Genomic DNA, 26,875 nt, shown 5'->3' with positions numbered 1-26,875 from the left:
TATCCTCTTCGCCGGCCTATCTGTCTCCATTTTTTTTTACTTATCTGTTGGTTTGAGCCAACCAATTTTCCATAAGTACTATTTGCCTAGGAGAAATAGAGTAGCAGACATCACCCATTATGCCAACTTCCGCACACACATTAAATTAAATTAAATTATATTGCCAAGTAGAGCATACTGGAAATCGTTTGTTGCTTTAATTTAAATACAGAAGTGATAAGGTAAAGGGAAAATTGACAAAAAGAAAAAAAGCTTGCCACAAATGGGAGCCGAACTCACAACCTTCTCACTAATCTTGAGGTGATCTACCATTGAGATAGGGCGACGGCTCTTTCAATGTCCACGTTCTTGGGTATTTGTGTGCGTGTACCGGATCTCAACCTGGGAGTGTTAGCCAGAGCCACTCTTGGTTATGGCGGCGGATGTGGCACATCCTTTGTCAGTACGTGAACTTTAGGATTACATTTAATTTACAGATTGTAGCCGTGAAGTTCGCAAGGCGGGTCCACATGGAACGAATTTTCGGGATGACACCAGTTTCAAGATATTAATTCCCGAACTAAGCGGAACTTCTCTGTATCTTGTTACTGTGCTTTTATTTTCGTGAGTGAACAAATAAAAATGCTTCTTCTTCTTCAAGTGCATTGGCGTTCGAGTTACTTTCTTAACAAAATGTTGTTTTATGCATTCAAGCACCGATGTAACCGGAACACTAATGCATTCCTCCGCAAAGTACGGAAATTCATATCTCGAAACTGCTGTCGCCCTGAGAATTCGTGCCAAGTGAATCTGCCTCGCTATCTCCACGGCTACAATTTGTTAATTTCAACATGCGTCATGAGATAAATAGGTTATTAGTGAATTAGTGGATTACGCATTTCAATTGTTTGCTCAAGTAATGTCCATCGCTTCGAGTATACCACCTCATGAACTAGAATTGTGCAATCTGCCACAGGCAACCTTTAAGACTTTCTGAAAGTGTTCGCTGAAACACTTACGATCGGCCAGCGGGGGTAGTGACCTTCTAACCTCTCCTAGCCCACTGCGACAAATCGCTCCGTGAAGCGAACAATGCGTCTCCTCGGACAGACCTGCGGCGACAACAAGACGAGACACGTTTGGCGGACCGAGTATAGTTTGTTGGTTCACCGTCGCCTTCACGGACCAATGGGAGCAAGAATCTCCTGGAAAAGGGAGTTTCTATGGAGCTCCCTCACGGACCCCGGTAACGGCCACGGTCGTTTGACAGCCGCTCCATCTAACTGCAGGGTCATCCAAGGAACCAAGACGCGCCAGCTTCAGTCAAGCATGACAATCCCTGTCTACGAAAGTGCCCTCCTTTCTGTGTGTTCAGTGAACAAAGGGGCGGGGGAGTGTGTCAACCCTTGATTCAACGCGGGTCCTTCGACGACTTTGGACGCTCCGATTGGACGAAGGTTAAACAGCAGTTTCCCTGGCCTAGTGATCTAGGGAGGACAGCGGGGGTTTAAGCAGACGTTTTCGGCTAATCGGGGTGCTTCACTTCAGTCATGCTAGACTTATGAGATGTAACGTTCTCCGTTCTTCGTGTAGATATTGTAAATAACCCCGGCACGCTTCGTTCTCGATGAGAGCACGTTCTTTTCGTCAACAACGTCCTTAGCGTGGATGAGTCAGACGGCACCATGGGCCAGCTACCCCTTCTGACATGCGCAACTCACAACACCGTGTATATCACGTGCCCCTGCAAAAGAGATGCCCCGAATGAATGCGCCGCCACCCTCGGTAGCACGTCGCGCCGCCGGCACCGCGCCTCCGGTTTCGGCGCGCATTGTCATCGCGATCCGCGCGGCACGGTGTCCCACACAGACGGAGCCCATCCGGCGGCGCTCTCTGCGCCTGCGGAGTTCGGAGGACTGTCACGTGCGTCTAAAGGGCTGGATAAATGTGTCATCGAGCAGGTGTCGTCGACAGCCGCCGTCCGCGCTCCTATGTCGCCTTCACACCTTCCTTTATTCGCCGAGATCTGGCTATTGTTTATCAGGATAATAAAGGACTGAGGGAGGAAGCGGACAGAGCGATCCATAACGAAGACCGAAAAAACAAAAACGAGGAACGCTAACCTTACCGGAAACGAATACGTGGCGCTCGCCAAATAGGCTTCAAGACCGCGCCATATAGTAATGGACAATGGAGAAGAGAAACACGCCAAGTACCGCCAAGTACGACAGAAAAATAGAGCTGCTCATATAAAGGGGGGAACCGACTTTTCCAATGATAAATCGAAAATTTGGTAGTCTCGAGAAAATGTTCACTAAAGAAGTCCAAAGCTGGTGTACTGAGTACGTAATACATGCGAGGTGTGTTTGAAGCGGACAATAGCTAAAAGACATTGCCCGACGATCAGCTATGCCTTGATGCACGTGCGAACATTCGTGGAAGAACGTCGAACATGTCCTAATAACCTGCCCTAAGTTTGAATCGCAAAATTGTGCTTTGATGGCAACAGTGATGACCCTTTATAAACGTCCTTTCAGCACAAAAAGGTTCCACTGGCCATGAGATAACACATCGTTAGAGAGATCAGCTCCGAAAGCTTTAATAACCTTCTTTATCGAAAGTCATATAAGGCATATTGTACCTCTGTATTAAAACATTGTGTGTCATTGTTTTGTATAAGTTTGTCACACACACACGCACACACACACACACACACATATATATATATATATATATATATATATATATATATATATATATATATATATATATATATATATATATATATATATATATATATATATATATATATATATATATATATATATATATATGTACTGTTACGATCAGTTCAAGGAGTCCAGACAAAATTATTTATTGTGGGTTAACTTGTGCCCGCGGTGTAAATAAAAAGAAGACTGTTGCGTTCCAAACAGTACATCAGGAATGACTTCTCTTTTTCTCTGGAGCGTCGCTTCACCTCTTCTTCTACGTCTAGTATTCCCCGACAATGGTCACCTACGATGTGAGTGCTTGCGGCGAATTCACGTGCCATTATGTTTTCGTCTTTTTCACCAATGCGCCGTTGTCCTCTTGGAGGGTGCACGAACCTGCGTGCGATCTTTAAGGATGGTTTCTGCCTTGTATCATTATCCCCCCCTTCAAGAACGCATCGTCCTGATGCGTAAAGCGACGAAATTGTTAACAAGCTGTTGTCCATACTAAAGCGGTATAGGGTAATGATGGGTTTGGTAGAATATTCACGGACCGAGGAACTGCGTTCACAGCCGATTTGACGCAATCCATTATGAAACTGACTCACACCAGCCACAGGCCTGCCTGTCATACTATTGCTTCATTCTGACCACATGCACAGTTTCTGTGCGACGTCGGCATCGTGATGAGCTCACTTGTCCTTCCGGCGTAACTTCGTAGTTTAAGGGATTGGTGCGGCGAAGTACTCGGTAAGGGCCGAAATAACGGCGCAAAAGCTTTTCGGACAGGCTGCGCGTCCGCACGGGAGTCCACACCCATACTCAGTCACCTGGTGCATACTCGACTTCTCTTCGCCTCAAGTTGCATCAATCCGCGTCGATGCGCTGCCTTTGTTGAATGTGGTGTCACGCCAGCTGACGTGCTTTTTCGGCCCTCTGCGTAAAGTTGCTGATGTCAGGGTTCTGTTCTGCACTGTCGCTGACAGGCAGCATTGCATATAAGGGTGTGGTAAATGTTCGGCCAAAAACAAGCTGGAATTGCGTTACTTGAGTGGTCTCTTGCAATGCGGTATTGTAAACGAATGTTGCATAGGGTAGTATCTTGTCCCATGTACGGTGCTCTAAGTCTACGTGAATTGACAACATATCGGTCAGCGTCCTGTTCAATCGCTCGGTTAGCCCATTTGTTTGAGGGTGATAGGCAGTTGTTTTCCTCTGGCTGGTACGAGTCAGTTTCATGATGGACTGCGTCAAATCGGCTGTGAACGCAGTTCCTTGGTCCGTGATAATAACTGCAGGGACACCGTGTCATAGTACTATGTTGGTGACAAAAAATTCAGCACCTTCAACAGCCGTTGCACTGATGAGAGAGGATGCCTCGGCATATCGGGTTAGGTAATCCGTGGCTACTACAATCAATCGTTTCCCTGATGACGATGTCGGAAATGGACCGAGCAAACCCATTTCTACTTGTTCGAACGGGGCTTCTGGGGGTTCTATTGGTTGAATGAAGCCTGCGAGTTTTAGTAGATGCATTTTGCGCCTTGGGCAAGCCTGACACATTCTTACATAATGCTGCACCAAACTCAATAGCTTTGGCACAAATTCGGGCGAACGTTCTACTCACTCCGAGGTGTCCTGCTGATGGGTCATCGTGACAAGCTTCCAAGATTTCGGGTCGCAAGGATGAAGGAACGACGAATAGGAATTTCCCTGAGTTGTGCTAAAAATTTATTTTGTAGAGGAGATGATTTCTCATCACATACCAAGACAATCCCCGGCTGAAGACTCCCGGAACATGGGCGGAGTGTCCTTCCAGGTGCCTGATGAGTAGGAGCGACTCAGCGTCAGTCTGTTGGTGTTTGGCCATTTCAGATGTGGTCGCGGCTCCAAGAACCAAGAAATGGAAAGTCGTGTCCATGTTCCACAGGAGCAGATTCGACCGGTGCACATGACAAGCAATCAGCGTCACTGTGCTTGCGACCAGATTTGTACACGACCGTTAAGTCGTATTCCTGCAGCCTCAGACTCCATCTAGCAAGTCGCCCAGAAGAATCCTGCAGGTTTGCAAGCCAGCACAACGAGTGATGGTCGCTGATTGCTCAGAGCGGTCCACCGTATAAGTATGGTCGGAATTTTCCTATGGCCCATATTACTGCGAGGCATTCTTTTTCCATTGCTGAATAGCTAGTTTCAGACCTCGAAAGAGTGCGGCTAGCGTATGCAATCACTGTTTCCTCTCCGTTTTGCCACTGAACGAGGACCCCACCACGTCCTAAATTGCTCGCATCCGTGTGGATGTCTGTTTCCGCTTCGTCATCAAAGTGCGCAAGAACCGGGTGATATTTAAGTCGCCGTCGTAGCTCATTGAATGCATCTCCTTGTTCACTTAACCAGATGAAAGGCACATCTTCATTTGCCAATCGCGTTAACTGCTCTGCAATCTTCGAAAATGTTTGACGAAACGTCTGTAATAGGCCCAAATTCCTAAGAATCGCCTAACGGCCTTTTTATCGCTTCGTCTAGGAAACTTTTCTACTGCTGCGGTCTTCTAAGGGTCAGGACAGATGCTTTCAGAACTAATCACATGGCCGAGGAAAAGGAGCTTATGGAAGCCGAAGTGACATTTTTGTGGCTTTATCGTCAGCCCTGCTGAACCAATAGCTCTGAGCACAGTCCGTTGTCGTTCCACATGCTGATCAAAGGTGGTAGAAAAAATCACGACATCATCAAGATAAACAAGACAGGGCTGCCACTTCGACCCGGAGATCACAGTGCCCATTATTCGCTCAAAGGGTGCAGGGACGTAACAGAGGCCGAGAGGAAGTACCTTGAATTCGTATAGCCCGTCTGGTGTGACGAATGCTGTCTTCTCACGATCTCTTTCGTACATTTCTATTTGCCAGTATCCGCTTTTGAGGTCGAGAGAAGAAAAGAATTTCACATCTCGTAGTCTCTCAAGGGCGTCATCGATCCTCGAGAGTGGATAGATACCCCGCTTTTTGACGACATTCAACTTTCAATAATCAACGCAGAAGCACAAGGTCTGATCCCTTTTCTTTACCAGCACCACAGGCGAAGCCCACGGGCTGGTCGACGGTTGAATTACATCATCTCTAAGCATTTCTTTGACATGGTTGCGGAGGACTCCTCTCTCCTTCAGTGACACTCAGTAGGGATGCTGGCAAATAGGCCTCGCAGCTTCGTCGACCATGATACAGTGTTTGGCGATGGATGTTCTCTGGACTTTTGATGTTCTTGAGAAACACGAGACCAATTCTCGTACAGGGTTCTCTATTTGCTGCTTCTTGTTCGGTGATAGCGCTGCTTCGATGTTGATGGGTGCGAGTATGGTGTCTACATTGTCAGAATTGAGTAGTGCAGCATCGGAAGGGCTCAAATTCGTAACCTGTACGTAATCGTTAAGGCGGGCAATGGCAGTTCCCTTCGCAACATGATGGACTTCATTTACAAAATTAGTCAGAAAGACATTCGAACGCCCATCACGCAGCCGAACAAGACCCCTTGCCATACGGATCCCTTTTTCGAGTAAGAGCCCAGTGTTACTGTCTGCTATTACTTCATAGTCGCTGAATACGGTGCTTCTTACGGCGATAGCTATGCTGGATCCTGGGGTTATCGTGACGTCGTCATCTATAATCTAAACGCATCAAATTGTTCTTCACATTCGAACGTCGTGATGGCGTGCTTCGTTGAGAACGACACACAAGATTCCTGCAAGTTGATTACTGCACCGTTCGCCTGCAAAACGTCCGTTCCAGTAATTAAATCTCTTGAGCCTTCTGATAGGACAATGAAACTAGCGACGTATGTGAAACCGCGTATTCGAATTCTAGAAGTGCACCTGCCCGCCGGGTCGATAAGGTGTCCTCCGGAGGTTCGAATTTGCGGTCCTCTCCAAGAAGTCAGCACTTTCTCCAGTCTTCTGGCAAGTTCTTTAACCATAATTGAATGGTCTGCGCATGTGTCTACTAAAGCAGCAATTTCGCAGTCGTCTATAAACACACATAAATTGGAAGCAACGTCACACTTTCCGCAACTGCTCTCGCGTCCGTCGTTATATATCGGAACCCGGACTGGAGGCTCTGTTTTTGCGTCGACAACGGCCTTACCTCTAGAGGTCGCCGGTATTAGTTTTCCCGATGTGGGCTTTAGGAGTGTCGCTTTGGAAAGCTTGAGGATGGACGCGAACTCGGTGATCGATGCGTGAGTGGCACTCTTGACTAAGGCTGTTGTTGTAAGTGTGAGGGCTTTGGCGCATTGACGAATACTCCTGGATTTCAGAAGGGCGTTCACCGTTTCTTGGGCAAGGATCGTTTACAGGAAACCCCCGAAGTCCCACCCTGCGGTATTCGCACATTCTTTAAAGATGACCAGCTTCGCCGCAGTGGTAGCACGGTGGGGTCCTATCAGGAGTGCGCCATATGTCAGCCTTCCGGAATCTCGTCTCAGGCGGAGGCGGCATGAACCGAGGTTCAGGTACATTGGTAGTTGCCGTGACTAAAGTACCTGCAGGAGATCCTCTGAGTACCTCGGCGTACGATACCATGGACCGTACCGGTGACGACGCTTGTGGCTGTGCTTGCGCGTGCTGTTCGGCGGTCTGCTTGTCTCACCAATTCGCGAACCACTTCAGCCAATGAAGCGACTTCTGTGGGGCCATTTTTCAGTTGTTGCCTCTGGAGCTCTTCTCGAACCACAGAACTTGCGAGTTCTCTTAAGACCTCGACGCTGTTCCCGAACATTGATGTTTAATCACGCACAAATGCGACGTTCATATCGCGTATCGCGGTTGTAGAGCCTCGCTCACTGTTAGAGTCTTTTCCATAGTTGTCGCCGCGGAGCAGAATTCGGCGACGGTGCGTGGAGGGCTTCGAACTAAACCGGCAAAAAGCTCCTGCTTCACGCCCCACATCAGATGTCGAAGCTTCTTGTCTTCGCTCATGCTGAGGGCAGCCTGGCGAAATAAGCGGGACATATCTTCGAAGTACATTGTCACGCTTTCGTTGTTTCGTTCGCTTCTTGCTTGGAAAGCGGCTTCAGCTCTTTCCCTGCGGTCTGGACTCGGATACGTGACCAGTAGCTCACGTCGGAAGTCATCCCATGACTGGAGGGCAACTTCATGGTTCTCAAACCACGTTGACGCACTGTCTCGCAACGCGAAGTAAACGTTGCGGAGCTTCCGGTATTCGTCCTAGCCATTGTAGTCCGCGACGCGTTCAAAGCCTTCTAACCGAATGCTACGCGTCTTCGAAAGTGTCCCTATGGAAACGCTCGGCCGTCCGCAGTTGATCAATGACGATGCGGGTTGAGGCTGTCGAGGATGTCATTTGAGTATCGTCTACTGCTGCTACTCTAGTTGCCTTCGGCAAAAGGGGAAACTCGGGTGGCTCACCAAGCAGCCAACAGCTCGTGCGTTAGTGGACAGGCGTGAGCTCGTTGGGTCTGAATTGGCGGGGCTCCGGGTTGCTTTCTACAACTCGAAAGGGGCTGGTCATCATTACCTAGCACCTCAACAAGAATTGTAACGAACAGTTCAAGGAGTTCCGATACAACTATTTATTGTGGGCTAACTTGTGCCCGGGGAGTAAACAAAAATATGACTGCCGAGTTCCAATCAGGAATGCCTTCTTTTTTTCTTTCGAGCGGCGCTTCACCTTTTCTTCGTCTAGTATTCCCCGACAACGGTCACATACGATGCCAGTGCGCGCGGCGTATGCACCTGCCATTATGTCTTCGTCTTTGTTTTATGATCAATACGCCGTTGTCCTCTTGGATGGCACACGAACCCTGCGCGTGTTGTTTAAAGATGGCTTCTGCCTTGTATCAATATATATATATATATATATATATATATATATATATATATATATATATATATATATATATATATATATAATTATATATATATATATATATATATATATATATATATATATATATATATATATATATATATATATATATATATATATATATATATATATATATATATATATATATATATATATATATATAAACTCTTCACGAAATGTGCTTCTTGCCGCATCTTTTCTTTTTCAAGGTATCTTATGTTATAATCATTTGCTCACTGGATAATCCAATCCGGGGACAAAACAGTCACCATCATTTCCAATTTCATCACAATAAATCACATCTCCATCGAAACAGAAAAACTCGAGAAGCCAGCTTGCGTAGTCGTCACACAGCATAAGGTAATACATGCGCTCCATCGTCGAGACAAATGCAAGGGCCCTCTGCACACCTGATACATAACTCACGAAAGTACGCAATGCAAATCATGTGCGCGTTGTGTTCGTGTTAAATTTTATGTGTCTTTCTTTACTCCTTTGCTTCTAATTTTTAACTTATCGTGTTATCGTGTACACGCATGTAATCTGCATCGGATGCACGTTAAAGAACCGCACGCGACGAAAATTAATCCGGAGTCTCCCACTATGGCGAGCCTCATAACCATATCGTGGTTCTAGTACATAAACCCCCTAATTTAATTTAATTCTTAATAGAACGTGTAACAACGGACTGGGGGAAACATGCTCGAAGACTGCCGATGTCCTGCTGAGCTAAGGACATTTGTAGGCATGGATGGAATCGACTGATCCAAGATAGGGGTATGTAGATTGACGAAAGAGGCCGTCATCCTGGTAGGGCACATAAGATAGTCTGGTTATAACGGCGACGATGATGATGACATTATTGGTGTCAAGTATAGCAGCAACTGTATCCAAGTTTCCACGTACAGCTCTACAAGTGCGATCATACGAACGCATGTATAGACACGTGGTCACCATACACCACGTGCACGTCCCTCTGCGCCGGAGCGTTGTCTTTTCAGCCTGGCCCGCCGCAGTGGCTCAGTGCTTATACAGCGTTCTGCTGCGGAATACGAGCTCGCTGGGAGCAAATCTTGGTCGCAGCGCCTGCATTCTGATATGGGCGGTATGCTAAAACGTTGCATCCTATTTACGTTTAGTTGAATAATAAGGTTGGTTGATGGAAGTCTAAGGTGTTCCTGTTTCTATTTGAGATTACCAAAGTATTTACTAAGGTAATCGCAAATAGAATCAGGAACACCATCGACTTCTGTCAACCATAGGACCAGGCAGGATTCCGTACAGGCTGCTCAACAACAGACCATATTCACACTATCAATCAGGTGATAGAGAAATGTGCGGAATATAACCAACCCTTATTTATAGCTTTCATTGATTACGAGAAAGCGTTTGATTCAGTCGAAACCTCAGCAGTCATGGAGGCATTTCGGAATCAGGGTGTGGACGAGCCGTATGTAAAAATGCTGAAAGATATCTATAGCGGCTCCACAGCCACCATAGTCCTCCATAAAGAAAGCAAAAAAAATTCCAATAAAGAAAGGCGTCAGACAGGGAGATACGATCTCTCCAATGCTATACACAGCATGTTTACAGGAGGTATTCAGAGACCTGGATTGGGAAGAATTGGGGATAAAAGTTAATGGAGAATACCTTAGTAACTTGCGCTTCGCTGATGATATTGCCGTGCTTAGTAACTCAGGGGGCCGATTGCATTGCATGCTCACTGACCTGGAGAGGCAAAGCAGAAGGGTGGGTCTAAAAATTAACTGCAGAAAACTAAAGTAATGTTTAACAGTCTCGGAAGAGAACAGCAGCTTACGATAGGCAGCGAGGCACTGGAAGTGGTAAGGGAATACATCTACTTAGGACAGGTAGTGACCGCAGATCCGGATCATGAGAAAGAAATAATCTGAAGAATAAAAATGGGCTGGGGTGCGTTTGGGAGGGATTCTCAGATCATGAACAGCAGATTGTCATTATCCCTCAAGAGAAAAGTGTATAGCAGCTGTGTCTTACCAGTACTCACGTACGGGGCAGAAACCTGTAGGCTTACGGAAAGGGTTCTACCTAAATTGAGGACGACGCAACGAGCTATGGAAAGAAGAATGATAGGTGTAACGTTAAGGGATAAGAAAAGAGCAGAGTTGGTGAGCGAACAAACGCGAGTTAATGACATCTTAGTTGAAATCAAGAAAAAGAAATGGGCATGGGCCGGACATGTAATGAGGAGGGAAGATAACCGATGGTCATAAAGGGTTACGGACTGGATTCCAAGGGAAACGAAGCGTAGCAGGGGACGGCAGAAAGTTAAGCGGGCGGATGAGATGAAGAAGTTTGCAGGGACAACATGGCCACAATTAGTACATGACCGGGGTAGTTGGAGAAGTATGGGAGAGGCCTTTGTCCTGCAGTGGGCGTAACCAGGCTGATGATGATGATGAACAATAAGGGCGAGATTGATTTGGATTGATTTTCCCCATTACAGCGTCTCAGATAACCCGCGAGTAGCTTTAGGACGCTATAGACTACGAAATTTATTTCCAAGTTTGGAGCCTCAGACACGCATGGCTATTTTCCCTCCAGTGTCACATTGCGCGAAAACAGTGCACCGGAGGTTTAACCTCATCTTTAAAGAAGGCAAACGGAAAGAAAGCTTTTCGAACTTCTCAAAACATCGCAATGACACTTTGCTGAATTTTGAGGAACTAAAGAGTTCGATTAGAACGCCCCAAGGCGACGTATATATAAGCACGAAATCCTTACATCTGGCATCAGGAACAGCCTCGCAAATCCCGAAGAGCGAAAGAGTCGGTAACACGCGAGATGAGGAGGCACAATCTTTGCAGCCACCATCGAGTATTTCGTTCGTTACTGTACGTTTGAAAACGCTGCAACTTAACAGGCATGTGCATAATGACATCATTTTATTAATTTCTCGCGGTTTTAATTAGAGTCACAGAACTGCAGGAATAACGTAGTGTTGAAGAAATATTTAGTACTGTTCATAATTGTTCACACTGCGAAATAAGTGCATTACAAAAATTTCGCTCTTCTTTTAAGTTTGATTTAAGCTAGAAGAAACACCCATCACAATTCGTACTAAAGACGCACGCACGCATGCATGCATGCAGAGACACACACCAACACGCACGTAAAAAGTGGTCAACCAGACAAGCAGTTATATTTAAACGTACAGCTCTAGACTACAAATTCTGCGCCACACATTTCCGTATCGCTTTGCTACACCTTGGCTAGTAGTTGGCGCGCTTAAAAAAGGAGAGCAATGACGCCTTTTTGGCTGTTTTACTGCTGATAGAGAACTGCTTGAAACATATGGGAAACAAGTCCTGGATCGCTTGCTCATTAAAATAAAGAAAGAAAACCAAGACGCTGGGCGGCTATTTTAAGCGCCTGCTGGTCGCCTTCTGCGATACCAAAGTACGGCTTTCAAGCCCCTCCCTTCTGAGCAGCAATCGCTCGCCCGTCATGCGCGGTGAAAGTTGCTTGCATGAAGGGTAAACCCAGGCCAACAACAACAATGCCGACGGCGACATGGGAGAGCACAGGAACGATGGCCGGGAAGATAAGCGGAGATGAAATCGTCTTCAGCGCCACTAACTCTGTTCTCCCAGTAGGCCTTGCATCGTGCCTACCCTTTCCGTCCGCTCTTCTCTGCCATGCTGCTCCTCCCTCCATCACCATGTGGTTCGTTTTTATCGCCTCCAAATCAAATATACCGGCCGGCTGAGCAGGGATGGTGTGATAGTGAAAGCACTTGCCTCGCATGGCGCGCGCGCTCAGGAAGGAACGTAATACTGTCAAGGGGTGCTAGAGCGAAAAGAACGAAGTAACAGTGCCAGAATGTAGCAGAATGAACAAAAAGACAAAACAGACAGGCTCTAAGCGCAGAGTGAGGCACGCCAACAGGTCCAGTCAATAAGAGGGACGACGATGCAAGATTGGCTGCTGGCGGCTGCTGCGGGCAGCCGGCAACGAGCATGCAGGAAAAACAAGCCCCGGTCGGCCAAGGTTGCCGTCGTGGCCCGGCCGCGCGAGATCCCACGATGCGCTGAAATTTCAAACCTCCGCTGCTTGTGGCGTGGTGCGTCGTTTCTTCTATGAAGCCGCCATACCCCCCTACCTCAGCCATTTTCTTTTTTTTTCCTCTCTGTTTTGCGTGTCTCGGCGCTTTCCTCCTGCTATTCGAACCATGCAGGTGCGGCGGCACTGGTTGCGGACTGGTTCGGCGTGCCTGATGCTCTTCCTAACGCGATGAGTTGCATTGTGCACCCCCTTTGCTTGGCTTTATGCGAAAGCGCTGCTTATACTTGTATTCCCGGAAACTTTCCAACCTTTTGTCCACAGATATGGCTTCCACTTTTTGCACGGCCGTGTAGGCTAACACATTTCTGAGATCGATGCCATGGACGGGTTGTTATGTGCGTGACGTTGGCTCGGCGCTACTATAAGAAGGGCACGACCGAACAAAAAGAACTGCAGAGCATTGCGGCACTAGGTTATGTCTTGAAACCGGCTCCATATAGTAGCGTGGCGGAGGCTTCGGATTGAAGCTCGGAAGTTAGGAAATCGAAAACCAACAGGTTTAGTGGCCCTTCAACAAAACTTATTTACATCATTGAATTGGAAAAACAGAAAAACGTCAAGTGTTTAGCAACGAGCGCATGGATGGGCCTCGTTTCCATGGCCCAGAGCAGCCTGTCTTCTCTCCGAACCCTCCTTATAACACCTCTGTTCCAACCCTCCCTGCTGGCGGTAACCAATAACACAAAGGTCACAGCCCACCAGGACGACAGCCAATCAAGGAGAAACAACACTGTCGCAGACGGAATATCGGACCGGCGACCCCAACCAAGTTCCAGCAGGCGCAGCAGGCGCAAATGCGCAAAGGCCATGGGAATGGGAAAGCATATATTTTACTACAAACTGGTCTTCTTCGCTGCTTCTCAGTATAGGGAAGGCATCAGTTGGTGGGGTCTTTCTTCCGGGAAACGTCCACGAGCCCTTGGCGTCGTCTCGGCCTCTGCGGGAGTGGAAACTCTTTCCTCCCTTTGTGGAGCTTCTTATTTGACGAGGGGAGCTCGTTACGGGAAAATTAGCAGTGCCCAGCATCGCGTGGGAACTGTCCTCCGACTATCTTCCCAACATTGTTCTAGCATTATACTCTTGCGCGTGACAAACAGCAAATTGTCTACTGCAGTCGTAACAAGAGGGCAGAGCAGGGTCGCCGTGTCACGCATGAAGACGCGACGTTTTGTTGCTCTTTCTGGGGAGTGAATGCAAGAAAAAGAAAGCGCAGACGTAGTGCGGAAGGGAAATCGTCTATACGATTTCCCTTCCATACGAAAAACAGCGCTATGAAACGCCGTTGCACAAAATAGTGGCAGACACAATTGTTTTAGGTCGCCGTTTTAGAAAAGACACTACTATGTCTCACAGTATGGTGGATGTTCGATCTGCCATCAGTGCTTCTAGTGACTGCTCTTTCTCATATCAGAATGTCCTAAACAAACAGCATCGTATAGACACGCTTTCGACAAGGATTTCAAGTACTATAGTGAAATGATGGAGAGTCACCCATCATGCAATGACCTTCTTCAATTATAGTTTGTAATAGTCAAGACACATAAAAAATTTTAATGTATCTGGACTGCAAATTCTCTTCATGGGACTCTCCACCCTTTTTCTGCGAATATATTGAAGTCTGCCAACAATCACTCATATTGTGCGACTCAACGTTATAAATGCTGCCCTTCTTCTCAGCCTGACAACGTTCCAAGGAATTCGCCTGCCATGAAGTTTCTCACATGTTCCTTTTCCGCGCCCATTGGAAGTTTTTCTTTTTCCGTATTAGTGGACAATTCGTATTAGGTCCACAATTAGCACCACCGTGGTAGATTTTTTTGCCCCCAGGACACGCGAAATAGTGGCCTCTGTTCGGAAAGATGAACTTGAATCGATGGAGGCAGAACCGACAAACAAATGCAAAGCGTCAGTGCGGGACACACCCAAGGAGTTCGACTCCTCAAACCCTACGGACAGAGTAGATAAGTTAGAAAGAGCAATTGTTCAGCTAGCTGAGACAGTCTCCCATCACATAAAGTCTACCGCAGAATTTCAGATGGTAGCCCACGAGCTTACCAGGATAGGCGCTGTGTATAGAGCCGCATGTACCCAGCGCCTCACACAAAGCCTGGAACACGAACAACTTGCCACCACAGCCACCAAAGTGCTGAACACTAAGAGCTTCAAAATGACATCTGCATTTCCGATAAGGGCACAACCGTACACCAAAAAAAATGGCTGAAACTATTAAGATTATACAATGGAATTGCAGATCCTTTAAGCAAAAGCGTGCAGCACTGCAGTTCCAACTCGCTAGCTTTGATCCCAAGGTAGATCTTGTAACATTACAGGAAACAGGCACGCAATTCAATATTACTGGGTATACCACGTTCAATAAATTAACTAAAGCCGACAACTAACCTTCTGCGGCAGTTGCGATACAACGCAACCTTACGGCAATGCAAATTGATCTGGAGGAAGACAAAATTCCTTACACGTTTGTACAGCTACTGCCTTGAAAAAAGGAATACAGATGTGTATCCATCCTTAACTTGTACAGCTCCCCGAAAGATAAAAGCAACAGAGTTATTGCCCTCCTGAAAAAAGCATGTAAAGCCGTAGAGAAGGAACAACTCGTTGTTGTAGGAGATTTTAACGCTCCGTACACAATCTGGGGATACCAAACCTGCACTAGGAAAGGCAATGCGCTATGTTCAGTGACAAGTGACTTCGAACTTACACTCATCACTGACCCAGATAGGCCCACGCGTATCGGCAATAATGTAAGCAGGAATACCACACCCGGCTTATGCTTTCTCAAAAATGCCAATGGAGCTCTTTCGGATAACATCGAAACTAGTCTTGGGAGCGATCACTATGTCGTTGTTATCACTATCCCTTCCAAAGGGCATAAAAGGAAAACGGAGCTAACTCCACATACCAAATGGGATGTATTCCGATACGTAAGAAACCGCAAACAGCTCACCGATATAGCAGACCTCACTGCGTGGACGAATGAGCTGATCCAGGATGTGGAAAATGCTACAACCATGGCACCGATAGAAGAGGAAGGCCCCGTGCCAGACTCAAAACTCCTAGGTCGATGGGAAAAGCATCAAGACCTTCAGCAGAGATGGCTAAAGAATAAGATCAACCGCACGCTGCGCCACGAACTCGCCGCCCTAGAGAACGAGATTCAGGACTACTCTAGCGAGCTCAGCACTATGCAACGGGACCAATTATGTGACAGCATGAATGGCCAGTTGAGCAAAAATAACCCCTGGACCCTGCTTAAAGACATGCTAGATCCACAACACTCTAAAAGTGCTGCTCATAAAAGGATTCAGAAAATCGTACACAGTTTCCCGGGAACAGACTCTGATCTCGTAAACCTCTTGATCGGGCAATATCTTAACACAAAACGGGAGCCGGGTGCATATATAGAGTACAGAGGAGACGAAAACACAACATTAGACGAAGACATCACCGATGCCGAAGTACGCGCCGCTCTCAGCTGCCTATGCACGACATCATCAGCCGGTAAAGATAAGATCACCAACAAAACGCTCAGGAATCTAGACGACCCTATCATAACAATGATCATCAAGCTTTTTAATCAGCACTGGCAAAACGGTACACTCCCGCAAGAGTGGAAGCACGCTAGCGTGGTCTTCATTCCTAAACCCGAGAAGTCACTCTGTCTAGAGAACCTCAGACCTATATCCCTTACCTCTTGTCTTGGTAAGGCTATGGAGCATGTGGTTCTCAATAGGCTGGTTGACTATGCTGAAACCAACCACCTCTTCCCAGAGACAATGATCGGCTTTCGACCCAAATTGTGCACCCAAGAAATACAGTGGCAAGTACAAAATGATATCCTTAACCGAGCGCCTATACGCGCAACTCGAACAGTGTATTTTAGAAAACGTATCCAACATGAACGTAGGTAAGAGAACATGTATGCCTATATTGCCACATTCCTCAAGGGACGTACTGCCACCGTAAACATAGGCGATATTGAAAGCAAAACTATAGGGCTCGGCACTAGAGGTACACCACAGGGAGCAGTACTTTCTTCTTTCCTTTTTAATACCACCATGAATGGCTTATCCCGACAGCTCAAAAAGATTCCTCATATCAGGCACGCCATCTACGCCGATGTCGTAACGATCTGGACTTGCACTGGGTCGGGTGGAGAAATTTCAGAATCACTGCAGGCAGCGGCTGACGCAGTGCAGAAACACGCTCGCAACTATGGCCTCAGCTGTTCGTCGAAAAAATCAGAACTGCTTATAGTCCTAAACAAAAATCCCGAAAATCCGGCTGCCAATATGCCCGCACACATTCACGTGCAGGTAGCTGGAGAACCGGTCCCACCCGTTCCTAAAATCAGAGTGTTAGGATTGTGGATCCAGCAAAACATGCACAAACAAGAAGCCGTAGCACGACTCCAAACTACAGCTGGGCAATTACGGAACCTTCTCAGGTGAGTCTCCAACCGACGGCACAGAGTTAAGGAGAAAGATGCCCGCAGGCTAATCCAGACTTTTTTTCTGTGCCGAGTGGCGTATGTCTGCCCTTACCTGCATCTCAGGAAGAGGGACTTGGAGCGGATTAACGGTCTAATCCGAACTTTATTCAAACAGGCTCTTGGGCTACCAAAATGGGCTGACACGGAGACACTTTTGAGTCTAGGGGTGCATAATAACGTTGAGGAAATCATAGAGGCCCACAAATGGGCTCAAACAGTTCGATTATCCGGCACACACGCGGGACAGCGGATCCTCGACACCTTAGGGTATCGCCCAGCCTTAGAGATCCCGCAACGACAGCGGATACCTAACACTATCCGGACCAAGATCATTATCCTCCCGCTTCCGAAAAACATGAGCATTGAAAACAGCGGTAGACGCAAAGCTAAGGCGGCGGCACTGTGGCAATGCTACAGAAACCAACTCGGCATATACGTGGATGCTGCTCGCACCAGTGATGGTCGACACACCATAGCCGTCACTACTGGTGACGGACACACCATCAGCTGTGCGACGGTAAACACATATTCCATTGTGGAGGCGGAAGAGGCCGCCATCGCCATGGGCACCTCCATCCTGGGCACCAAGATTATTATATCCGACTCGAAAACAGCGATTCGTAACTACACTTCAGGTTTCATTTCCCCTCGAGCATTCAGAATCATAAAAAAAAAACATCAATTGAAGTTGGTGGGGGTACCCGCTCATGCGGACAACCCTGGCAATGAAGCCGCCACCTAGCCGCCCGAGTAGCTAGTAACCGGGAGGTGGGCTTGCCCGACGGGGTTGACCGACATGAAGCTATCCACACCTTTAACGAAATGACCGTTTATTACCGCGAATCCAGGCGAATATATCCATCCCCGCACGAGACACTGACAAGAATACAGGCCACTAACCTCAGGAGAGTACAGACTAGATCTGTACTTAGTCCAAAAAGGCTAGCTGCAATGACCGTTGGTGAATATCCACCAAACTGCAAACATTGTAACTGCCCCCTGGCAGACCAAGGTCACATCTTGTGGGGATGCCAAAAGAACCCTCCCCCGAGAGAACTCTTTAGGCGAGCTGCATCACACGAAGAGTGGGAGATGAAGACGAAAACTTCCAACCCGGAAGATCAGATACGGTTGGCGGAATGGGCTGATAGCGTCGCGGCGAAGCAGACGCCACGCTAACCCACACCGTTGAAAAAGAAAATACCACTCAACCTAGCCAATAATAGTTTTTTCTCTCTCTCTCTGCCCCAGATTACCAATGCCGACAATCGCCGCCATATTCGCAATCTCCTTCAGCCTCCTCGCGCAACGTGTAAGGAGACCCATCTTCGTCGTTAAACTGCGTCGGGTACTTTCTCCTTTTCTTCCTCGTTGCCTCCAGTCAATTCTTGGTAGCCCGTTGTCAAACCCTAGGCCAGCAAATTAATGAGAGAAAAACGGTGATGACCCTTATACGCGAACTCGTACGCTGGAAAATAAAAGATGGAAAAAGGGGTAACATAAACTCGCGGCTAGAGACAGCTGAGACAAAAAAAAAAAAAAAGAGGAGAAACGTTACTGAGGGCGCACCTCGGCTGAACACGATTTGTTGCACACGCCATATACTATACCGTCTTTCAAAGCTAACCGGCCCAGGGTGAAAAATAAAAACAAAAAAAGAAACACATGACCGACCAGACGTGGCGTCATGAAATGAGGAGGTAGAAAATGCAGAATGTGGTCGCCCCCGATCCTGCCGAATGGTCGCTTCGTAACCATGCTCTGCGGAAAAGAGAGAGAAAAGGATGCATCGAAAAGCAGGGAGGTTAACCAGAGGTAGTTCTGGTTGGTTACCCTGCATGGGGGGAGGGGGGAAGTGTATGCGTGATATCAGCACGTAACCACTGAGGCATCCGGCCAACCCTCATACTCATCTACAAAGAAACTACGACGCTCCCGTGCCGGGTATTTCAGCAGATAGGAAAGGGTGCAAGAAAAGGAAAGGAGAATTTGTTCTTCTCGGCAACCACTGACCAAATTTGACGAGATATTTTTGCACTTAAAAGAGAAACTGAAAATCTAGTGACTGATAATCTCGAATTTTCGATTTAGGTGGTCAATCTTTAATTAAAAAGTGTCAAAAATCGAAAATCTTCAAAAAACGAAACTACCAAGTTTACAACCCTGTAACTCAGCAATGAAAAATTATAATAAAATTCTGTGAATTGCATCCAATAGCACATCAAAAGCGGACAAAATTGATGTGTTACACATGAATTTTATAAAAAATTGTTAATATGGAAATCCAGATTTTGCAGAACCCTTGTAAACAACGTAACAAATTCACGTAAGATATAAAATGACATATAGAATTTTTCCACTTTCAGTGATCTAATGGATGCCGCGATATCTATTCTTGATGCAGAGCTACGAATTCATAAACTACGTGCCTCAAGGTTTTTAAACTTCCAATTTTTTTAAAATTCGTGTAACAAAACTCAGAACCTAAATTTAAATTCTGCTGACAGTCACTAGAATTTAAATTTCTCTCTCAAATGCAGCAAATTTAATTAATACCGATCCAGAGGTTCTCTCAGAAAAGCGTTTTTGCGTTTTACATGTGTTTGAATAAGTTGCATCGGAGTTTTTCGCGAGCTAAAGCTTCCTCTTAAATGTCATTCATTAAGGCAAGCCAACGAACAGTTCCGTAGAAAGGCAGAGACGATTTTTGCAGCAACGCATTACTCTTACTCGCAGAAGTCAGAAGCTGCGCGAGTGGTTAGCGAAGTAATTGCCTAAAATTCTTTAATCTACCTTCATGATTGAATTCATGTCACGTGTTACAATCATGACGCTTGTCATGGGCGCCTGAGAGTGCAATTATGACGCCTGGCAGAGCGGAAGAGATGACAGTTTATCATTTATCCGGAGACGAGCACCACGCTCGTGGTATCCACCGCATGATCTATACCAAATGAGCATGGGGATGAGAAGTGGGGGGTGAGGGCTATGAGGACCGGCTGGTCTCAGCCCTGCAATTGAAACGCCTGTCGCAAAACTACTAAATATAATCGATTAGTGTTTGTTAATAAGTTGAAAATAAGTATGTGCCCCGCACTTACTAATGTAAACAGCCATTAACATTGTGTTGCTTAAAGAAATCGCCCCTTTGTACCGTTCCTTATATATATATATATATATATATATATATATATATATATATATATATATATATATATATATATATATATATATATATATATATATATATATATATATATACATGTGTGTATATTATACAGTACTTTTAAAAAATTACAGGAACTCTTAAGATCTCTCTTAAGAGATGAACGGCGAAAGCCCACCCTTCCTCTTATCGTTCGCCTCTTTCTCTTTGCCTCTTCTCTTTCTCTTCTTTCTTTTAGTCATTACTGCTCCCTATTAAGCATTTTTAGTCATTTGTAATCAATTGTGGTCATTACAAGCCATCGTTAAACATGCTGGTCATATCATAATCATCAGTAGTCATTACAAGTAATTTCAGTCATTATTAGTCATTACTGCTCATTACTAAGCATTTAGTCGTTTCTAATCAATTGTAGCCGTTACAATTCGTCGTTAGACATATTGGTCATTTCATAGTCATTACTAGTCATTACAAGTCATTCCAGTCAATATTAGTCATAGTTGCTCAGTGGTAAGCGTTTTTAGTCATTTGTAATCAATTGTGGTCATTACAAGTCGTCGTTAGACATATTGGTCATTACGTAGTCATTAGTAGTCATTACAAGTGATTAGAAGTCATTTTAGTCATTACTACTCATTACTAGACGTTTCTAGTCATTTTTAATCAACTGTGATCATTTCAAGCCGTGGTTAGGCATATTGGTCATTTCGGAGTGATCAGTAGTCATTACAAGTCATTAGTAGTCATTATTAGTCATTACTAGTCACTATTAACCGCTGCCAATGTCTATTATACCGTTATCATTCACAAACTGTCACTATCAATCATTTTTCATTCTTTAATCTGTCTTTTATCTGTCTTCTTATGGCGTGATGACGCTTCGACGGACACTCCGGCGGTGAGGTCTACTGACACAAACTTCACCATGAGCCTAGTGTTGTATATCCTCCATTCTAAAGCCAAAGTCACCCCCCCCCCCTAGAGGCGCCGGACACTTGATAAACCCCTAGGGGCTGCCGACGATGTGGCAAGGAGGACTCCCTCTCAGAGGTGCCGGACACTTGATACCCCTCAAACTACGTGCCTTACTGGCAGGCGTGATCTACGAGCAGCGACCGGCGGTGCGGTGCGGTGCCTTCCGAGTGTCGAGCGAGTTCTTACACGTGCGTGGTGCAAGAATGCCTGTTTAGCACGGTGTATTATGACTTTCCCCTTCTCTCTACTCTCTCCCCTTTCCCATACCTTCTAGTGAAAAATAAAGGAGTCTTCTTGATGCGCTCGAAGCGAACGGACGTCTGTCATTTTTGCATAAGTTAAAAGTTCTCCGTCTCTTATTCCACAACATTTTGGTGCCGAAACCTGGGAATAGGGACGTCAAAAGATGGATATCGACAGAATCAAGCGAAGAAGGGCCGTGATGCGAACATCTACAACCAAGCTGCTCAATGAAGTATCCACCATGGACGGCAGCGCATCAATCGGTAAGCTGGAAGAAAAGATAAATCTTCTTTCTCTTAAAGAGGACTCACTGAAAGAGCTAGATCGGGAGATTTACAAAAGGTGTTGAAGATTAGGCTTTCGAAGAGGAAGTTGCATGCTCCGAAATGTACAGAGAAAGGATCAGCGTGGCGAAAACAAAGGTACAACGCGTGCTACACGACTTTAGCTGCACAAATGTTTCATCAGATCGCACACTAAACTTCTCAGATCAAATAGAATCTAGCGCAAACGATTCGTAAATACGCCCCACTGTAAAGCTGCTAAAGCTCGAAATCAACAAATTCATCGGAGAGCTGCGAGAGTGGCAAGGGTTCTGGAATCAGTTTGAGTCGACTATCAACGCTAACCAGAACCTCTCAAACGTAGACAAATTCAAGTACTTCAACGGCCACTTGACATGAAAGGCTTCGGCTGCGGTAGCAGGACTTGACTTGTTTGAAGGCAACTACGATGTTGCTCTCTCGCTATTAAAGGAGAGGTTCGGCAGAAAGAAAGTAATTATAGAAGACAACATGTCACAGCTACTTAACATCAAGCCAGTACCTCACTCACGGAATCTCGGTCAACTGCGCAGCCTCGTCGACGAAGTAGAGACAGGTGTACGCAGCCTCACATCATTAGGCGTGAGCGTTGGCACTTATGGAACTTTGTTACTGACCGTACACTCTTAAAACGGTTGCACCCCTTGGGGTGTATATTTGTCCCGTAACAATAATCGTCATCTGCCTTGCTTGCGTTTCCTTTCTTGAAACTCGGCGCTCTCTACTTTCCTGTCGAGAATGCTGCGTCACACTGATAACGCGCATGCCGTTCGTGACTCGGAAGTACCGGGCTCGCAGCGTTAAAGAAAGGAAACGCGGGCAAGACAGATGACGATTATTGTTGTGAGGCAAGATACGCCCCAAAGGGTGTAAATTTTTCTAAGAGTGTAACAAAGAAAGCGTTGCCTGCCGACCTTCGTCTGGAATACCAATGAAAAAAACGGGGCTACGAACGAGGGAAGTGAGCTGGAGGAATTCCTGCGTTTTTTTGAGAAAAGAGGTTGCGACGCGGCAGATCATACAGCGGGCCGAAGCTCCGAGAGGCAACAGTGCCGAATTGGTAAAGGAAAGGCGCAACAGCAACATTAAAGCGGCGAACATGCCTACTGCAGCGGCACTGCACACCACGATCAAGGACAGCACAGGATGTCTATTTTGTCATTCGAATGGCCATTAGACCGGCAACTACAACGCAAAGATGTCTGTGGCGGATAAGAGAGAGGTGCTGAAACGTGACAATTGGTGTTTCCGGTGCACAACCACGGGGCATGTGGTAAGAGAATGCCGTAAAGCTAAGTGGCTCAGGTGTGCGCATTGCAAGGGCAGACACTTAACGACAATGTGCGACCCTGACTTTAGAAGACACCGAAACACTGATGAAGGGAAGGGGATGCATCTTCGTCACCGGTGCTTGAGCAAGCCATGGTGTTGAAGTCCTAATTAGGCACGGGAGATAACTTGATGTGCACTGGAGAGCAGCAGTTTCTCCTACAGACAGCGCGAGCTTGGACAGAAGGTCCACATGAACGTACACTTGTCAGGCTTCTCCTCGATGGTGGCAGTCAGCGAACCTTCGTCCATCACAACCTATCCAAAAAGCTGCAGTTAAAGGTGCTGGGGGAAGAGGAGCTTAAAATATTTGCCTTTGGTTAGCTATCAGCCATAACACGCACAAAAATGCGTCCAGTAGAGCTGTGGCTCAGAAGCCAGTACGACGGAAAAGGGGTGCGAGTGGAAGCGCTGGAAGTTCGTCGCATCTGTGCAGATATCATGGCTACTCCATGAAATTCTGTTCTACTTCAACTTTCAAGATTTCACTTCGAAGTCGCAAACACCTCGCAGGGCGGCTAAAGTGAAAATACTGACCTTTTGATAGGCGCTGATCATTACTGGGAAATTGTCATGGGATCCACAAAGCGTCTCAGCGCCAAATTGATGGCAGTGGAGACTGTATTCGGATGGACAGTCCAGGACCAGTTCGGCACAAGGAAGTTAACAGGAGTCTGCTCCTCGGCTGCTGGCGGGATGCGGATAGGAGTGAGTGAACGAATCGACAAGGAAATATCAGCACAGCTAAAGTCTTTCTGGGAGCTCGAGCACATGGGTATCAAGAAACATGAGCCAGTTCGTCACGAGAACGCGGTCCTTCAGCACTATAAAGAAACCGTCAACTTTGAGAATGACCGCTATAAGGTGTCGTTCCCTTGGAATTCGATGGTTTACGAGCTTGGCGACAACTGCGAGTGCGCAGCAAGGCGTCTTAAAGCACAGACAAAGCGCCTCTTGGAGGGAGATTCGTTGATTAGGGAATACGACGTCTGCATAAGAGACTACATAGAAAATGGCTATGCAGAGCCAGCCAGCAAGGATTACGGCAAGTCGGATGGTCCGGTGTACTATATGCCACATCAAGCAGTTGTTCGTCACGAAAGCCAGACGACAAAACTGAGGGTAGTATTCGATGCATCATCAAGTGCCAAAAATATCCTCTCACTTAACGATGTTTTGGAAAGTGGTCCAAACCTAAACCCAGAGCTCATTGATCTGCTGATCAATTTCTGTACTTACGACATTGCCATCGTTGCGGATATCGAAAAGGCCTTTCTCCAAATATCACTATTAGAGGGCAACAGGAACTATGTGCAGTTCCTCTGTACGCTATGACGCCAAAGAAAGGGGAAGAACTTCCAGCTGGGGTGACCTATCGGATGACTCGGGTGGAGTTCGGTGTCACGTCGAGCCCATTTCTCCTGGCTGCAACGTTGCAACATCATGTTGAAGGCCTGCCGGAACGACCTTGTAACTGGGGTTGATACCCTTGACAAGGGTAAAGTCTTGTGCCAGGAATCAAAAGATATTTTATCTCAAACAGGGATGCGGCTACAGAAGCGGATGTCGAACGACCGCGATCTCGTCAACTTCTTAGAGAATTGCAATGTGAAAAGAACGAACGCTGATGCTTGACATGCTTCAGCTACAAAGGTATTGGGAGTAGGCTGGAATATTCAGACTGACCACTTTAAGTACAACCTAACTTCACTCATCAACTTCCTCTCCGCAAGAGCCGACAACAAGAGATTTGTGCTGCAGGTCTCGGCAAGAATTTTCGACCCTTTTGGATTTATTTCTCCCAAAACATTGTGCGTAAAGGTAGAGTTCCAAAAGTTGTGGGAGTTGAGAATTGGTTGCGACGATCCCTTGCCTGAAACATTGCAGCCTGAGTGAGACTGCTGGTGTAAGGAGCTTCCATGCATTGAAGGAGTGTCTATTCTAAGTCTGATAGCGGCAGACTTTAGAAACGATGATACGGAGAAAGTGATGCATGTTTTCTGTGACGCAAGCCCTGAGGCCTATGGTGCTGTCGCATATATCGTGACCGAGTCTCCGTTCGGACTAATGAATGTCAGCTTGGTCATGGCCATATCAAGAGTGGCCCCTTTGAAACGCCTCTCACTACCTCAATCGGAGCTGAGGGGAGCCTTTGTGGACGCGCGACTATGCCACTACGTTGCCAAGGCCTTGGATCTGAAGAACGTTGCTACCATCCTCTGGACTGACTCTGCAGTAGCTATGTACTGGATCAAGGGAAACGCTGTCAGAGGGAAGCACTTCATGGCAAATCGAGTCTCAGAATTACAAGCGCTGACAGATCCCAGGGATGGTAAGCACTGCCCAGGTTCGGGCAACCCCGCTGACCTCATCACCCGCGACATTCTCCCGTCGGCCCTGCGGGAAAGCGAATTGTGGTTGAAAGGACCCCGTTAACTTCAGGAGGATGACATGCGTTGGCCAACGATAAGTGAGCCGAGCTCGAAGGTTGGGGAATGCCAAATGGAAGAGCGAAAGGTGATGGTGATGCCCATAGTATCATCGTCATCCATGGCAGTTCTCGATGTTGAGAATTATAGTTCATTCAGCAGAGTCGTGGGAGTAACCGCGTGGGTCCACCGCTTTGTCGAGAACTGCCACAACAAAGAAGGAAAGACGATCGGCCCATTACGAGCTGACGAAGTAATCGGCGCCGACAGATACTGGCTGGCTAAAGCTCAAGAAGATGCCTTCAGCGACGACATTTCAAACCTGAAGAATCGAAGACCGCTGCACAAGAGCTCTCCTGATTTGCCTTTTCTATATGCAGTGATAACAACGAAGACATTAGGCATCCCATCGTTCTCCCTGGCGCTCACCCCCTCACGTCACTGCTCATACGGAAGGAATATTTGAGAATGCTGCACACGGGCGTACGCGATACTCTAGCACTGCTGCGAGAATCGTATTGGATTATCCGAGGACGTCAGGCTGTAAAGAAAGTTATCAAGCAGTGCCTCGTCTGTCACAAACAAAGTTGCCCTCCAACTACGGAACCAGTAGCACCGCTTCCAGCTGACAAAGGGACAAAGGGAAACCCGTTTGACATCATTGGCAGCAATGTTGCAGGACCCTTGATTTTTCAACAGTCACGCTACAGCAAAAAATGCAACATCGCTATTTTCACCTCTGCTGTGACACGTGCCGTCCATATTGAGTTCGTCAGCGACCTGTCGGCTACAGCCTTCCTCTTGGCCTTTAGAGGGACACTAAATGTTACTATGAAGTCAAGTTAAAGTGATAAAGCAATGCTCTAGAACGTCTAAGGAGTCAATATAATCGCGAACAGAGCTTTAGTAATCGAGAAATTGAGATAAATGCGTGACACGGTTTGAGACCCCCCAGCGACATTCCGGTACTAGCCTGATGACAAAGGCACTCCTCATCATAATTTGTCACTAGTACTCAACTACTCGTATTAAAAAGATAATTTCATTGGGTTATAAGACAGAAGAAAATACTACTTGTCTACTTCTGTTCGATTCTAAGGAAAAACGTTTTGACGTTAAGTATAAACCCCATGCAAGCGATTTCTTGCGCGACAGCGACAAGCGACGCGATGGAGATGGCTGTCGCGTTCGCTCGTCGGCCAGAAGTCAAACTCCAAGCGAGCGACC

General features: G+C 46.6%; 1 protein-coding gene and 1 long non-coding RNA gene across 6 annotated transcripts in view; one reads left to right on the top strand and one right to left on the bottom strand.

Annotated features, from left to right (window-relative positions):
- The window catches only part of LOC135917533 (uncharacterized), a 385,479-nt gene that overhangs the window by 230,207 nt on the left and 128,397 nt on the right, over positions 1-26,875 (bottom strand). The gene's annotated exons all lie outside the window — the stretch shown is intronic.
- Positions 21,641-26,875, top strand: part of LOC135917534 (uncharacterized) — a 141,672-nt gene continuing 136,437 nt past the window's right edge. For both annotated transcript variants that reach the window (XR_010569310.1, XR_010569309.1), the window contains exon 1: positions 21,641-21,830. This is a non-coding gene — a long non-coding RNA (uncharacterized lncRNA). The remainder of the gene's footprint in view (positions 21,831-26,875) is intronic.

The sequence above is a fragment of the Dermacentor albipictus genome, chromosome 1 (assembly GCF_038994185.2).
Source record: "Dermacentor albipictus isolate Rhodes 1998 colony chromosome 1, USDA_Dalb.pri_finalv2, whole genome shotgun sequence".
NCBI lineage: Eukaryota > Metazoa > Arthropoda > Arachnida > Ixodida > Ixodidae > Dermacentor > Dermacentor albipictus.
This window is presented reverse-complemented; position numbering and strand designations above follow the sequence as displayed.